Consider the following 17,644-nt stretch of genomic DNA (forward strand, 5'->3'; position numbering starts at 1 on the left):
CAACTGCCACACTAGTTCCAGGGATTTTGGACACTTAGTCTAAACACAAATCTATAATTGAAATTGATTATTGATTGAGACTTTTTTTGCCTGTTTAAAGGATGATTCATTCATTCAACATTTATTAAGCTCCTACACTGTGCCACGAACAGTGCTAAGTGTTGAGGATATAAAAAGAGGCAAAACACAGTCCCTGACCTCAAGGAGCTCACAATCTATTGAGGAAGACAACATGAAAAACAACTGTACAAACAATGCAGGATAAGTTGGAGATAATAAACAGGAGGAAGGTATTTAGCATTAAAAGGGATAAGGAAAGGCTTCCTATAGAAGGCAGGATCTAAGCTGGGACCCGAAGGAAGCCAGGAAGGCCAGAAGCACTAATAAGGAGGGAGAATATTCCAGTCATGGCAAAGAGCCAAAGAAATGCCCAGAGTCTAGAGATGGGGCATCAAGAAAGAAGGATAGTGTCATGGGATGAAAGAGTATGCGGGGCAGGCATTAGGGAATAAAGAGTGAAGTAATGTATAAGTACTGGAGAGGTAGGAAGGGGCCAAGTTATTAAGGGCTTTGAATTCCAGAGAATTCAGGGCATCTTATCATTTACTTTAAGTAAGGTGAAATAGCTTGATCAATTTACTCAGCTATCTCCTTATACTTCCACCCCTCCAACATAGTGATCCCTCTCACACTGACTGTCCTTCTGCTGTAGGAGAAGTGATGTCATGCAGCAATATAACAGCAATACCATGGACTAAAGATCTGATGGTCAGGGAGATGAGAGGAATACCAGAGCAGAATGGTAGCAGGCTTCCCTTTCTAAGAATGCATGGTAAATCTTGTGGGAAACAATGATTTATTATATTGTTTGAAAAAATTACTATGCCGTTTAAATTGGTCTTTTATGTGATTAGAAATTGTCTGCAACCCAGAAAGTTTCCTGACCCCAGTAATTTTCTAGGAATGCTGGAAATGACTAGAAGGTATTTTGGGTTCCCCCAGGTCCTGGATCTACCCATAGCATTTTGTTTTGTTTGGGTCTACCCGGGATTTGTTTAGGGTACACCTGAGCTTGTGTTCTGAGTTCCCTTCATGTGATTCATGTGTGACTCGAGTGAGGAAACCTTTGTCAAAATCCTACATCATGTAAACCTTCTAGAATCTGGGGGAGGAAGTCACACCTCCTTTCTGGCTCTCTCTCCGCCAAATGACCTAATAAATTTCTTTCTAAAACTATATCAGGTTTTGGTGTTCTTGTGAACTACAACCCATAGCCATTACTTCAAAAATATTAGGTTAGCCATAGTGAAGAATAAACAGCTGGAGATCCCTGTCACTTGCAGGATACACAACAGAAACAGACTAACAGTTTCAGTTCTTCCTGCCTTCTAGGTTATTCTCGTGTGCTGAGGAGGTGGAGGGAAGGTCCTAGGTTCAGCGTTTCTAAGCATTCATCGGATGACTTGTTCTACTAGATGAGTAAGTCAAACAACAGTTGCAAACTGTGCTGTATTACTTATATTCCTTTGCCTTTTTGAAAGGAGCATTGCCATGGGGGCTAAGCAAATTAAACTCTGCTTTTCCTTGAACTGCCAAAATACATTGCAGGCTACATACTAGCTAAGTCTGGAAAGGGCCACAGGCTCACAGTTTACCAGAAGGCATTTTATTATGTATCATGTTATTATTGTTATTGATTCTATGCCAAGAATAAAATACTAAACAGTATCCTAGTACTAAACATTTCCTACCTGACTCTATTGCCTTGGGCTTCTCCATCATGTGCCCAGGAATCTCATCATCCTACAAGATAGGTATCCACCTTGGTACTCACATCTCGTCAGTATTCACTGCCTCAGGACCCCTCTGATTGAAGGTGGACTGAAGAGCTCCTCCCAAAACCTCCATTTAAGTGGCTCACCCAAAACAGCCATCTTTTCATTTCTCAGCCAGCTGTGTTTCTTTGGATTTCTCCATCCTGCCAACCCCACACTGTGCCCTTCCCAAGTACTTTCCCCACTCCCTCCCTTAACCCCTCCTTTTCAGCTTCCTTTTCTGTATTGTTTACCCCCATAAGACTGTAAACTTGAAAGCAGGGACTACCTTTTTATTTGTATTGCCCAGAGCTTAGCAAAGTATCTGGCTCACAGTAGGACTTAATGTTTATTGACTGGTTAATTGGCCAGCTAAGTATTCTTTTTCTATTCAAGTAGAAAGAAAACTCAGTTATCCTGAGGTCATATGACTAGGGCTCAATGAAATATGGCCAAAATCAGGGAGAAAATGGAGTTTTGATGCAGGATGGGGATTTGGAATTTGAGTAGGTAAAATACTAATCCACACTGCTGTCCTTAAGAATTAGAAAGTTCTCATTCTCTGAGAACCATACATTTTGGGAGGGAAAAAAATCAAACCTAAAGCATGGGATCCCAGATCTAAAGTTCAAAGATGCCTCAGAGGGCATCTAGCCTAAGCTCCTTATTTTATATTTAAAGACAATCAGTCCAAGGGAGGTTAAATGACTTGCCCAATGTCACCCATGTAGTAAGTGTCAAAGACACAGGATTTGGCCCTCTGGAATTAGTGTTAAGCAGTCACAGGATATTAATAAACAATTTTCAAAAAATAAAAATCAGATTATCAATAATCATCTGGAAAAGTGATGAATAATCAGAAAAATGCAAGTGATGGCAAACCTAATGTGTCACCTCATGCTGATCAAATTTGCAAATGTTATAAGATGAGAAAAAAAAATCGGTGTTGGGCAATTTACAGTAAAACTGCTTGGTGAGCTTATAAAATGGTTCAACTTTCTGGAAAATATTTTGGAAATGTGAAGAAGGTGATTAGATATATAAGAAAAGTGATTAGAATAATAAAATCTCAGTTTTGGAAAGGATCTCAATGATCAACCCACAGCTGAACAAGAGAATCTCTTCCATTCCATACCTAATGAATTGTTATCTAGCAATGTGCTTAAAGATCTCTAGTGAATAAATAGTCTAGTCAATAAGCCTTTATTAAGCACCTTCTATGGCTAGGCACTGTGCTAAGTGCTATAGATAAAAAAAAAAGACAGTCCCTGCCCTCAAGGACCTTATAATCTAATGAGGGAAGACAACAAACAAAAGAAAGGTTAAAAGGTGGGGAGGAGGTACCCAGTGCAAAGGTAATGATGGCAAACTCCCTAAGTAATGCAGCCAGGTGGGAACCCCCTGGCTTAAATGGAGGCTTTGGAGGTCATGGCTATACCCTCATCTGAGGGTAGTAATGAGGTGTGAATACCAAGACTGATTCAATCTTCTAGGATGATGTTTCCCAATTCTTATTCTTCCATTATAGAAGAATTACTTCCCATTAAAGAAAAATACTGTCCGTTCCACTTTTGCAAAGCTTTACTTGTATTTACTTTTTTTTTTTTTAGGTAATTGGGGTTAAGTGACTTGCCCAGGGTCACACAGCTAGCAAGTGTGAAGTGCTTGGTCTGAGGCCAGATTTGAACTCAAGTCCTCCTGACTTCAGGGTCGGTGCTGTATCCGCTGTGCCACCTAGCTGCCCTGCAAAGCTTTACTTGTTAGGAGGTATTTCCTTACCTCAAGCCTAAAGTTGCCTCTTTGAAAATTCCATCTATTGCTCCCAGTTCTACCTTCCAGGACCAAACAAAACAGGTGTGTTCCTTTTTCCATATAACAGCCCTTCATATACTTGAAAATAACTATTGTGTGTCCTGCCCCCCCCCCAACTCCCACAAGACACCTCTTCTCCAGGTTAAACATCCCTTGTTATTTCAACCAAAGGCCATATGATATCTAGTCCCTCCAGCATCTTGGTTGTCCTGTTCTAAGGTGCTCTCCCATTTACCAGTTATCAAAAAGAGGTACTTAGAAATGCACATAATACTTCATACTATGTGCATCCTAATGCATCATACCCTTTGAGCCATAAATCCTAGTACTTTATTTTAACCCTAAATACAGAGCTGAAGGCCAGTGTAGAGCTGGGTGTGAGTAAAGAAGGACCTGCCCATAGGGACCAAACTTCCAGGTGGACAACACAGCTTTCTTTTCTTTCTTCTTTCTTTTCTTTCCTTCCTTCCTTTCTTTCCTTTCTTCCTCAAGGAAATAGGTTATCCTTGAGGGATGCAGGTGGATGCCAAAGAGTATGGTGTGTTAGCCAAGGTACTCAGTCCACTATTGCTAAACTTTCCTTTAGGTGAACTCAAACAATGAACATTTCTTAGTGACAGGATAGAAGTAAGGGTTATTGCTAGCCCTTCATTCCCAATTTCCAGCCAATCATATTGTTCTTTACCCCTACAGCCTTTGTAACCAATTGTATTGTTTTCCTCTTCTATGATGCTATAAGCTGTGTAACTAATACTACTGCTTTCCCCATCTTTGATGCTCTCTTCTATTTTGGATACTTCCCCTCTGGTCTATAAAAGATAGCTATTCCCCTTATTGGGAATCTTAGTTTTTCTGAGGGGGCTGAGACTCTGTTTATTGGCAAATTAGTGCTTTGTCAATAAATTGACTGTGCTTGGAACTTTGTGTCTCAGTTTACCTTAATTTCAGCCATAACAATGTAAAAGTCCAAAAGTAGTATAGCTGTTGGAAAATGTGGAGAAGACTGTGCTGGGCTCCCTCCGAAATGGCTTTTTGGTTTACATCCACACAATTGTTTGTATACAGACCCACATATATAGATCCACATATATATGTGTGTATAAGCTGTCTGTATATCTTAGATAACACATCTTTATGTGAGAAATCTGATGTGATTTTATCTGCATTAGAGCACTTCTTATCCCAGATGCATTTTGTTTGTGTAGGAATTTTTCAATTTCATGTAATCAAAATTGTCTATTTTTTCTTTTGTGATTGCCTTTACCCTTTGTTGAATAAGAATATATCGCCTGCTCAGAGCTGTGAAAGGGACACTTAAGTCCTGATTAGTGCAAATAACAAATCTGAAGTGGTCACATTATTTGAATTCCTACTATTCAAAGTTATAATTATATGTAAATATGATCATTGGTTTTCAACCCAATCAAAGTATGCTGTGTAAATTTGAATAATGTGACCACTCATGGGATTCATTGTTCACACTGATTGGGACCTAGCTGTATATGATCTACATCTCTTTGAATTTTTTATGACATGATCTTTAATATTGAGGTCATATATCCATTTTGAATTTATTGTGGAATATGTTGTAAGTTGTTGGTCTAAGGTTAATTTCTGCCAGACTATTTTCTAGTTTCCCAAGATTCGTTATCAAAAAGGAAGTTCTTGCCTGAGTACTTTATGTTTTATGTTTACTTTATGTTTTAGGGTTTATCAAACACTAGGTTGTTGAATTTCATCATTTCTAATTCCTTCTATGTCTAATCTGTTCCACTGATTTACTTCTCTATTTTTTTTTATCAGTACCAAATGGTTTTGATGACTGTTGTCTTATCTTATAGTTTGAGGTCTGAAAGTACCATTCACCCTTCTTTACTACCTTTTTCATTAATTCCCTTGATATTCTAGATATTTTGTTTCTCTAAATGATTTTTGTTTCCATTCTATTAAGTTCTGTAAACTTAATTGGTATAGCATTAAAACTATACATTAACTTTGGTAGTTATTATATTAATATGGGCCAGCCGTGAGCACTGTGTATTCTACTTAATTTGTAATTGAAACTATAAAAGTATTTTGTGTGCTTTGTTAAACCAATCCTTAGATACTATGTGTGTGTGTGTGTATATGTATGTATGTGTATATATATATATGTATGTATATGTATATACACAGTAGTTATTTTGGATGGGACTTTATTTTCTATTATTGCCTCTTGGATTTTGTTATTATAAAGAAATGCTTCTGATTTTCACAGATTTATTTTCCAGCCTTAAATTTTGTTGAAGATAATGGTCTCAGTATCTCTGCTGATTCCCTGTGATTTTCTAAATAATCTCATGTCATGTCATCATCAGATAAGGTTAGTTTTATCTCCTCTTTACCTATATTCACGCCTTTGATTCCTTTCTCTTTCTAATTACTGCTGTTTAACTTTCTAGAATTATAGCAAATAATAGCAGGGAGAATGGGCATCATCCTAGCTTTATTCCTTTATTTCCTGGGAAAGGTTCTAGTAGCAGAGCTATTGAAAATAGTGGGGGTAACCTACGTGCCATGATGAGGCATCAAAGAAAGACTTCTGAAGTATCTATATAAAACATTTTAAAATACAAATGTTTCTCTGTGAGTTGCATAAAGTACTTTGAAAACCATAAAACTATTTAAATATCAACTATTATTATTATGTTTTTGTTCATACACCCAGTTACATTAGAGAAATATTCTCTGATAGTCTAAATAAGAGATCTAGTGCAGCATTAGAATATTAGAGAATATCTGTCTATTGCATCTGAGGGCACATTCATAAATTATTATAATTATAATAATAAAATTTATATAGAAATTTAAGTTTACAAAGTGCTTTACATACATATAAATTATTCCAGAAAAGAAATTATTAGGAAAAGATTACAAAAAATTGATCCAGATATAATGTTGCTGGCTATTGGGCATTTTCAGAACCTTAAAATACTTTGGAGCTTTGACCAAAGGGCAAAGAGAGAAAGGTCTCATATACGCCAAAATATTTATAGTAGCACTTTTGTGGTAGCAGAAAAACTGGAAACAAAATGAGTGTCCAACAAATGGAGAACAGCTATTGAATGTAATGCAATATTATTAAACTGTAAGGAATGACAAATATGAGAAATTCAGAGAAACATGGAAATATTTCTATGAGCTGATGCAGAGTAAAATTAGTAGAATCAGGAAAACAATACGCACAAAAGCTACAATGATATAAATGAACGAAAGAACTATAAAAGAACTAAAAAACTTCCCTCCATCTCACAGCTGAAGGTACCATACCTTCTGCTTGAGGCCATCATTCTCTTTTCCCACTAGAAATTTGCATTCTGTGCTTGAAGTCCCTGGCTCTGATGGATGAGTTTTCCCGTTATCTTGCTAGGGATCCAGACCTTCAATCTATTTAAATACCATTAGTTCACCATGCTACTGCAAGTGCCTCCCCCTTTATGTGCTGTTTCACCCATTAGAATGTAAGCTCCCTGAGGAGAGAGAGTCCCATGTTTACTTGTATTTGTATCCCTAATGCTTAATTATCCTTTATGCCGGACACATGTGATTGTTTTTTTTTTTATCACTCCCTCTCTAGCTATCAAATGAAATTAAATATCATGTAATGATAATGACCAAACTTAACCTGGAAAAACTGAGAAAACGTATCTTCCCTCTTTCATTGATGAAGTGAAGGTCTCCCAGCACATAATGTAACATATAGTCAGACATAGCATGTTGATTTGCTATGCTTAAGCCAATTATTTCTTGTTTTGTTTTTTAATCTTTGTTATAAAAGAAAGTCTGATGAATTGGAGGCAGAGAGGGGAGGAAGGAGGAGATGTACATTTTTAGATAAATGTACATCTGCTGGCTATTAAGTATTTTCAGAGCTTTATGATACTTGGGAGTTTTGGCAGAAGGGCAAAGACAGAAAGGTCCCATATACATCAAAATATTTATAGCAGCACTTTTGTGGTAGCAAAAAACTGGAAACAAAGTGAGTGTCCGTCAAATGGAGAATAGTTATTGAATGTAATGCAATATTATTGCATTATTGTAAAAAAGCAAAAGTCTTTTAAGTGTTTACATAAATCACGACATTTTAGCCTCACAACAAATATGTGAGGTAAGAATTAAAAAAAAATAGAAACAAAACAAAGCAGATCTGCAGAATTTTCCATAAAAGACCACAAAGATATCTGCCTCCAGTACCAACAAATGAAGCACTGGAATTATCTACCAGAATGAGGGCTATGAGGATGGCCAGGATGGGAACAGAGCTGGACCATCTAATAATGCCTACAAAACTGCTCCAATAAATACCTGAAATTTGCTCCACACTTAATAATGATCAAAAAATCGATTAAAAAAACTACAGTAAGTCACTTCTTCCACCCAAGAATCACACCAAAAGTCAGCCAGAATCCCACAAGGAAGGGGCAAGGGGTCTGCCAGCAAAGTCAGTGCCAGCACAGGCGAAAAAGCTGGCAGCCTTCCAGTATGACCAGAGATGATCCAAAAACAAATATAGCCTGCAAATATCTGTTCCCAGAAGAAAAAAAGAGCAGAAGGACCACTGAGAAAGACACAGAAAGATTAGAAAGCCCCAGCATGATGATCTTCAGTGCCCCAAAGAGCTCTGGGGACCAGAGCAGCATGAGAACTCAAGCAAGGACAACCCAGGTCCAATGACCCTAAATTCCCTTTTATTCCATCTTGAGACACCAGAGGAGACATAGAAAATCTAGTGCTCTAGATTTTAAATAAAAGTCCAAGAGGTCTTAACCTGGGGAGATCAAATATAAGAATCCGGGAGACCCAGGCCTACCATTTCATCTAAAAGTGCAGCAGAGGGTGGAGCCTCGCCCTAGCACAAAATCTCAGATCACAAACTAAAGCTGAACAGATGAGCAAGTCAAAGAATCAACCAGTATCAAAAATTACTGAAAATCTAGAGTTCTAAAAAAAGAAAGAACAACTTTTAAGTTGAGACTCAAAGGGAAAAAAAAACATTTTTTCATAAGGACTACATGAATACCTAGAAGAAATGAAACATAAGATAAACAATGAAATAATAGCTCTGGAGAAAATAATTAGATGTAGAATAAATAACTTAGAAGAGAAAGTAGTAAACCTAATCCAAGTAGCAGACTCCCTGAAAACTAAACTAGACCAAATAGAAACCAATTACTCCACAAGGCAATAAGAAATATCAGACCAAAATTTTAAAAATTTGACAAAATAGAAGAAAACATAAGCTATCTAATAAAAAAGAAAACTAACCTGGAAAACAAGTCAAGGAAAGATTAAAAAAAATCACTGGATCCCCTGAAAACTATGGTTTTTAAAAATCTGGACACTATTTCAAGAAATCATGAATGATAACTGCTTAGATCTATTAGACTCAAAGGGCAAAAGAAAAGATAAAAAGATTTCACCAATCTCCTCCTGAAAGAAACCCCTAAAGGAAAAGTCCCAGGAATGTCAGAACTTTCACTTCCAAGAAAAAAAATACTGGAAGCATTTGTTGTTGTTTGTCCTTCATTTTTGAAATGGACCATTGACATCACAGAGTAACATCTTAACTTGCATGTGAATTGGATTTAAGTGAGGCAGAGTTGTACAAAGCCATTAGCCTCACCCTGTCTTCCAGAGTCATCAAAATCTAGTGGCAAGATGAAAGTCAAGACAACCAACAGTGACCCAGGTTGCAATGGATGACTTAGCATCTTAATTTTGGCCAGGCTTTAAGCGTTCCACAGCACCTGCTTCAGCCACCTTCATAGCCATTGGAACAATTTGTTCTCATGCACCCATTCTGCCAACGGAGGTCTTCACATAGTTGGGATAGTCTTCCCCTAACTCACCAACGAGCTTGAGGCCTGTCAATTACCTTCAACCTGGTTTAGCCCATCTGCCCAAGATTGTTTTACTCGGGTGTGGCCGCTCCAGTTTCCTGGAGCTACAGGTGAGAGTTGTGTAGCAAATGGACACCAAAGGTGAACAAGCAGCCCTGAAAAAGGGCTTATGGAGGCCTCAAACCAGAGGTGCTAGTCCTCCCTGAACACCACACATATAGAAAAGAGTTCAAGAAGCAAAGAATGAGCATAACAGAAAAGAGCTGGCAGCTTCTAGTATTAACAAGAGGAGAGTTTTGAGTCCACAAGCAAAAGAGATAGGCTTAGAACAAAGAATAATCTATCCTGCAAAGTTGGCCATAATCCTACAGGAAAAGGAAGTGGATCTTTAATAGAACAGAGGTTTTTCGAGCATTTTGGTTGAAAAGACCAGAGCTAAGTAGGAACTTTGAAATGCAAACACAAGAGTCCCAAAAAGGTAAGTTTATTTGAGCAATTGAAAAGGGTTGTATGGTGGTATAGTGGTAGAAAGAGAAGAAGCAATAATCTCTTCAAAACCTTAATATTTTCCAAGAGTATTGATGGAGTTTAAAAAAAAAACCACAGGTTCTAAAGCTGAGTTAGTTCAGTTCTGAGGTTTTTAAAAAGGGGTAAGAGAAGGCAAGATAAAGTAATCTGTTAGTGGGTAGAAAGGAGGAAGAAGGGATGGAACTATTTTTCATAACTGGGGTAGGTGACAGGAAGAGTATACAAAAGACGAGGAAGGGGTGGAGTAGAGTGAATAGGCATCAAGTGAACCTCATTCTTGTCTGAACTAAAGTAAATTTGAATACACATGCAGAGAAAGAGATTTTCAAATAGAAGTGTATCAAATTCAGCAGGGAAATAAACAGCAGTGTAGGGACATTGAAGTGGCAGGGAATGTTGGTTCAGAGAGAATAATACCAAGGAAGAAATAGCCACAACCAAAACAAACTTCTTGATATTGAAAGTGGAATTAAAAGGTAAAAAGAAAGAAAGAAAGAAAAACAAAAAACTAGTATCTAAGGGGGGTGGCTGAATAAATCATGGTATATAATATAATGGAATAAGATCAAAGCTAATATCCTGTACACAAAAGATTATTGAGTCTAGGACATATAAATCTAGGCAGCAAGTATAAAGTATAAGTCTCCAGGAGTGGGGAACCTACAGCCTCAAGGCCACATGTGGCCCTCTAGGTCCTCAAGCAAGGCCCTTTGACTGAATCCAAACTTCACAGAACAAATCCCCTTAATAAAAAGATTTGTTCTGTAAAACTTGGACTCAGCAAAAGGTTGCACCCAAGGACCTTAAAGGTCACATGTGGCCTCCAGGCTGAAGGTTCCCCACCTCTGAATTCTAGGCAGTAAGTGTGGTCAGGTGCCCAGAAAAGAATAAGGCTTTTCCTCTACCCATGATTCCCCAAGTGATATTTGTGACTTGAGGCCCAGGAGGCATCCTCCCACAGGGGACTTTGGCTCTGGGTTTACCTGGCCTAGATTTAAACTGGATTTAAGTGAGGCAGATAGAGTCATGCTTCTCTCTGCCTGTCTGGCTCCTTGCCTCTACCTCAGAGTAACCAAGGAAATCTTTAAAGCAGACTTTAGGTATGGCTCATGTCTGGAGGCTACCCAAAACTGATTGAATGAATACTGTCTAGTAAAGGTAGGACCAACATATGTATTGGTTAAAAGACAATGGTTTATACCTCCACCACAGACAATGCTTAAAACACAAAAGACTCATTAAGTATTTATTAACAATACCAAAACATAAACTCATAACTCATCACATACATTATAAACCCTCTAGAATTAAAGACAACTTTGTGGTAATGCTGAAATAAATATTCACTTCATCTCAGACCTGCATTGTCTGAGCAACTTACAAGGTCCAAATCTCCTGGCCAGCCAGGGCATGGCTCAGGCTTTTTCGGTCCTTTCAGCTATAGCATACTTCTGGAGACAGTGGTGCCATTTTGGAAATCACCATCTTCTAGGAAGCTGGCCCCCAACCCAGAAACTTAACCTCCAAACTTATGAGATTTCTACCATGGCTTTATTTTCAAACTTGTCCTACTCATCTCTGTCTCCTTCCTTCTGTTCATGAGTCTGTACATTTGAAGACAATGCTTCAAGGACATCCTTTTTCTTTTTCTTGATTTGGAGAATGGCTTTGATAGCTTGAATTTCTTCCTTAGTGGACAATTCCTATTCCTTGATCATTTTATCTTTTAGGGAATGGCTCTTATTCTTGTATATTTGAACTAGTTTTTTAGATTTATATTATATATCAGCTCTTTAGACGAGAAATGTGCTGCAAAGATTTTTAAAGTTAACTGTTTCCATTCAAATTTAAGTATCTTGATTTGTTTGTGAAGAAACTTTTCAATTTTTTAATCCAAATTGTCCAATTTATTTTCTGTGATTCTCTTTAACTCTTGTTTGTACATGAATTCTTCCCCAATCCATAGTTGTGAAAGATATATCCTTCCCTGTTCCTCTAATTTGTTAATGGTATGACCTTTTACATCTAAGTCATATATCCATTTGGAGCCAATCTTGATTTGAGGTGTTAGTTTCAACCTATGTCTGCCAGATTGGTTTCCAATTTTCTCAATAGTTTATGTCAAATAGTGAGCCCTTAGTAGCTAAGGCCTTTGTACTCATTAAACACAATACTACTATGTTAATTTGCTTCTGTATATCGAGTACCTAATTTGTCCCACTGATCAACATTTCTATTTTTTTTTTAGTTTTACAAAACAGTTTAAATGATTGCTGCATTTTGGTATAATTGGAGATCTGGTGCTGCCAGACCTGCTTTCTTCCCACTTTTTTTTCATTATTTCCCTTGAGATTCTTGATGTTTTGTTTTTCCAGATGCCTTTTTTTTTCTAACTCTATAAATAAGCATTTGGAATTTTTATTGGCATGGTACTCAATAAGTAAATTGGTTTAGATAATATTGTCATTTTTATTATGCTTGCATGGCCTAATTATAAGTAGTGAATATTTCCCCAATTACTTAAGCTTGTTTTTATTTCTGTAAAGAGTGCTTAGTAGCTATATTCGTAAGTTCCTGTATATGTTTTGGTAATTGGCCTCCCAAATAGCTTATTTTAATGTTTTATTATATTTTTATTTTGTTAAATACTTCCTAGTTATACTTTTAATTTTATTATGTATTTTTGACTTTCATTTTTAAAAATTTTGAGTTCCAAATTTTCTTCCCTCTACCCCCTCCCTCACCTATTTAGAAGCCAAGTAATATATTAATTATACACATGAAGTCATATAAAACATGTTTCCATATTAGCCATGTTTCAAAAAAAAGCAATGAAAATAAAGAAAGTGAAAAAAGTATGCTTCAATCTGCACTCTGGAGAGGAATAGCATTTTTCATCATGAGTCCTTCCGAGTTGTCTTGGATCATTGTATTGATTGGAGTAGCTGAGTCTTTCACAGGTGATCATTATTACAATATTGCTATTCTGTGTACAGTGCTCGCCTGATTCTGCTCGCTTTACTCTGCATCAGTTCATATGTCTTCCCAGGTTTTTCTGAAACCATTGCCTTCATCATTTCTTATAGCACAGTGGTATTCTATCACAATTATATACTACAACTTGTTCAGCTATTCCTCAATTGAGGAATATCCCCATCAATTTTCAGTTCTTCGCCACTATGAAAAGAACTGCTATGAATATTTTTGTACATATAGATCCTTATCCTTTTTCTTTAATTTCTTTGGAGTATAGAACTAGTAGTGGTATTGCTGGGTCAAAGACAATTTTATAGCCCTTTAGGCATAGTTCCAAATTGCTCTTCAGAATGGTTGGGCTAGTTCATAATTGCACCAACAGTTCATTAGTGTACCTCTTTTCCTTCATCCCCTCCAGAACTTGTCGCCTCTGAAAAGTCTTAGGTGGTATCTCAGAGTTGTTTTAATTTGAATTTCTCTAATCAATAATGATTTAGAGCATTTTTATATAACTTATTGAGAGCTTTGATTTCTTCTGAAAACTGTCTATTCATATCCTTAAACTATTTATCAGTTGGAGAATGGGTCTTATTTTTATAAATTTTATTCAGTTCCCTAGATGTTTGAGAAATGAGATCTTTATCAGAGAAACTTGCTATGAAATTTCTTCCCAGTTCCCAGCTTTCCTTCGACTCCCAAATATCTTATACATTCTATAGTTGTTTTGTACAGTCTTTTTCTCTCTCTTTTCTTTCATCATTTAAAATCATTAAGACAGTAGGAAAATTACTCCCAGGCTTTTGTTGATCTTATTTAGCTCCCTCTATAAAACTGGAAGATAATAGGACTTGTTTCTTCTCTTTTTAGAATCATTTATCATACGATTTCTTCCAAAAGTTCCAATCTATTTATGTTTTTTAGGTTTTCTCCTAACCCGTTTTCATTTGACTCTGCCTTTTTCATCAAGATTGCTTGAAAGTCCTCTATTTCGTTAAAGTTTCATTTTTTTTCTCCCATAGGATTATCCTTAGTTTTTCCAGGTAAGTTGTTCTTAGTTTTAAGACTTCATCTTTTTACCTTTGGAAAACTGTGTCTTTAAGCTTTTTCGTACTTTATAGACTTAGCTGATCAGTTTTGTGTGATTCTTGGTACTTAAATTCTTTCTGGCTACTCACAGTATTGTTTCTTTAATTTGGAAGATCTGGATTTAAGCAATAAAATTTGTGCAAGTTTTCATTTGGTTTCATTTAGGAAGTAACCAGTGAATTCTTTGTATTCTCACTTTGCTCTCTCATTCTAATATGTCTGCACAGTTTTCATTTAGGATTTCTTGAACTATAACATCCACTTTTTAAAAATTATTTATGATTTTGGGTAGTTTGATGATTCTTAGATCATCTATCTTTGTTCTGTTTCTAGGTCAGTTGTTTTTTACCTTACATTTTCTTCTAATTACTTCTAATTACACAGATTTCTGTTTAGTCCATTCTAATTTTCAGGAAGTCTACTATTACTTGAGTAAGATTTTATACCCTTCAGACTAAGCTGCTTATTCTCTTTCCAGTTCTTTTCTTTGGTTCTCCTATTTCATTTATATCATTTTTATCTCTTGTTTCATCTCTTCCAGGCCTTCTGATGGGCTTTGTGGCTAAGCCATACCTTTATTTAAGACTCTGCCCTAGTCACTGTGGAGTTCCATGTCCTGAACACTCCAGGATCCATTGGATCTCTTTATATACATATATATATATATGTGTGTGTGTGTGTGTGTGTGTGTGTGTATATATGTATGTATATATACACATATTTTTTTTAATTTATTTTTAGTTTTCAACATTCACTTCTATAAGATTTTGAGTTCTTAATTTTCTCCCCCTCCCTTCATTCCCCTCTCCCCAAAAAAGCACACAATCTGATATAGGCTATACATGTACAATCATATTAAACATATTTCTATATTAGTCATGCTGTAAAGAAGAATTAGAACCAAAGGGAAAAACCACAAGAAAGAAGAAAGAAGAGAGAGAGAGAAATAATATGTTTCGATCTGCTTTCAGACTCCATAGTTCTTTATCTGGATGTGGAAAGCATTTTCCATCATGAGTCTTTTGGAGCTGTCTTAGTTCACTGCATTCCTGAGAAGAGCTAACTCTATCAAAGTTGGTTATCACACAATGTTACTGTTACTGTGCACAGTGTTCTCCTGGTTCTGCTCACTTCACTCAGCATCAGTTCATGTAAGTCTGTCTAGGTTTTTCTAAAGTCTGCCCGCTCATCTCTATTAAATTTCATTACCATCATCTGTATTTCCAGCTTAACTTTCAGAATTGGGACTTTTTGTCAGGGCCAAGTTTCAACTGCTCCAGCACACTTGTATGAAACTTTTTTTAATAGCCAATGTTGGAATTTTTTTTTTAATTACACATGTTTATGCTAGAGATTTTGGTTTTCTTTCTCACAAGGAGAAATGGAAGATTTTCATTGACTGAAAATTTTTAATTAAAAAAATAGAGAAAGGGGAATAAGTACCATCATCTAGTCTTATTTTACAGAGGGGGTTACCCAGGGACCTGAAGGAACTGAGAAGAGGGCCCAGAAAGAGGAACCAGGCAGTTGAAGTACTGAACTCCATGTGCTGAACTCCATTTTGTTTTCTGACCTTCATCTTGTATGCCCTTCTTCATGGAAGTAGGAGTTCCCGCCTTAGAAAACCCGCCAAGAAAGATACCCACCCCAATCTTATTCCATGATCCTTATATGGTCCCAAAGGCAGGATTAACCAATCGCTTGTTTGGCTTCTGTAACTTCCCGCTTACACAACCCCTGACTGTTTCCTCTGTGGCCTCTGCCTTTATAAACTCAAGCTCTGCCCCTGATCAGGGCTGCTCGATTTGGGTATGTACCCCTTGCAACCACACGCTAATAAATCCACATTTCAAATTATGTCTGGGTCTCGCTCGCTGATTTCTCTGTACAACGCAGTCAAGGTGCTCAGAGGCCTCATGGCTTCAACAACCTATGCCCTCCACAAGAATTCTCAGGGTAGTCAAGCACACATGCGCATGGAACCAGATGATCTTTGCAAAGAGGCTTCAGAATGGTTAAGGGCCTGTGGTCATGGAAGAGGGAATAACAGCTGGCAAGAGGTAAAGCTTATGGGGCAGCTAGGTGGTGCTGTGGACAGAGCACCAGCCCTGGAGTCAGGAGGACCTGAGTTCAAATTTGACCTCAGACACTTGATACTAGCTGGGTGACCCTGGGCAAGTCACTTAACTCCAATTGCCTCACCAAAAAGAAGGAAAAAAAATGTAAAGCTTATACCAAGGGGGCAGTGACCACTCCTCAGGCCTAGGAGCTCTGAAAGTTTGTAGTAAGCTGATATGAGTCCTCCTTGATGGCCTTGAAGAGCTTGGTGCTTTGTATTTAGGGATTCTGGGACCTGCCAGCACTTTACACACCACAGACACCAGTGGAAGAGAGACCCAGTGGCAGGAATAGTATTCCATCACATATGTGTATATATAGTTTCCAGTTCTTTGCCATCACAAAAAAAAGAGTTGCTATGTTTTTGTACAACCTTAGAGCATATTTGCCTAGGTCTAATATTAACCTACACTCCCTCTAATTCCTCCCTTTTCCTTCTCAATCAATCAATAAACATCTGTTAAGTACCTATTAGTTCCAGGCACTATGCTAAGCACTGAGGATACAAAAAGAGGCAAAAGATAGTCCCTGCCCACAAGGAGCTTACAGTCTAATAGGGGAGATAACATGCAAACAAATATATACAAAACAAGTCATATACAGGATAAATAGAAAATTTTCAACAGAGAGAAGGCACTAGAATCAAGAGGGATTGGGAAAGGCTTCATGTAAAAGGTGGAAATTTAGCTGGGATTTAAAGAAAGCCAGGGAATCCAGTAGTCAGAGTGGAGGAGGAAGAGCATTATTAACAGCTAAAGAAACTGCCAGGAGCCAAGAGATGGAGTGTCTTGTCCCTAGGAACAGCCAAGAGGTCAGTGTCACAGGATCAGAAAGTAAATGGTGAGAAGTAAGGTGTAAGAACACTGGAAAAGTAGAAGGGGGTTAGGACTTTGAATGCCAAAAAGAGTATTTTGTATTAGATCCTGGAAGCAGTAAGAAGACACTGGAGTTTATTGATTGGGAGCAGGGGAGTGACGTGGTCGGACTTGAGCTTTAGGAAAATCACTTTGGTAGCTGCACTGAGACTGGATTGGAGTGAGGAAAGACTTAAGCAAGCAGACCCACCAGCAGGCCATTGCAGTACTCCAGGCGTGAAGTGGTGAGAGCTTGTACTCTGAGTGGTGGCGGTGTCAGAGGAGAGAAGTAGGCATATTCAAAAGATGTTGGAAAGGTGAAATCAACAAGCCTTGGCAACATTTGTGGTGTGTGTAAGAATGAGTTGAGGATGTGAATCTGAGGGACTGGGAGGATGGTATTGCCCTGTGCAATAATAGGGAAGGAAGTTAAGGGTTTAGGAGGAAAGAGAATGAGTTCTGTTTTGTACACATTTAGTTTAAAATGTCCACTGGACATCCAGTATGAGATGTCTGGAAGGCAGTTGGAGATGTGAGATTGGAGGACAGTAGAGAGGTTTGGGGAGGATAGGTAGAC

The 17,644-nt window shown here is 37.5% G+C and overlaps 1 long non-coding RNA gene across 1 annotated transcript; it reads left to right on the top strand.

Annotated features, from left to right (window-relative positions):
* The first annotated feature begins 1,350 nt into the window (after positions 1 to 1,350).
* Positions 1,351 to 15,952, top strand: LOC110213857 (uncharacterized). The gene is made up of 4 exons (XR_002326129.2): positions 1,351 to 1,479; positions 3,425 to 3,668; positions 5,884 to 5,988; positions 15,562 to 15,952. It is a non-coding gene; the product is annotated as an uncharacterized LOC110213857 (long non-coding RNA).
* The last annotated feature ends 1,692 nt before the right edge of the window (positions 15,953 to 17,644 follow it).

The sequence above is a fragment of the Phascolarctos cinereus genome, unplaced genomic scaffold, assembly GCF_003287225.1.
Source record: "Phascolarctos cinereus isolate Bilbo 61053 unplaced genomic scaffold, phaCin_HiC Scaffold_1;HRSCAF=81, whole genome shotgun sequence".
Taxonomy (NCBI): domain Eukaryota; kingdom Metazoa; phylum Chordata; class Mammalia; order Diprotodontia; family Phascolarctidae; genus Phascolarctos; species Phascolarctos cinereus.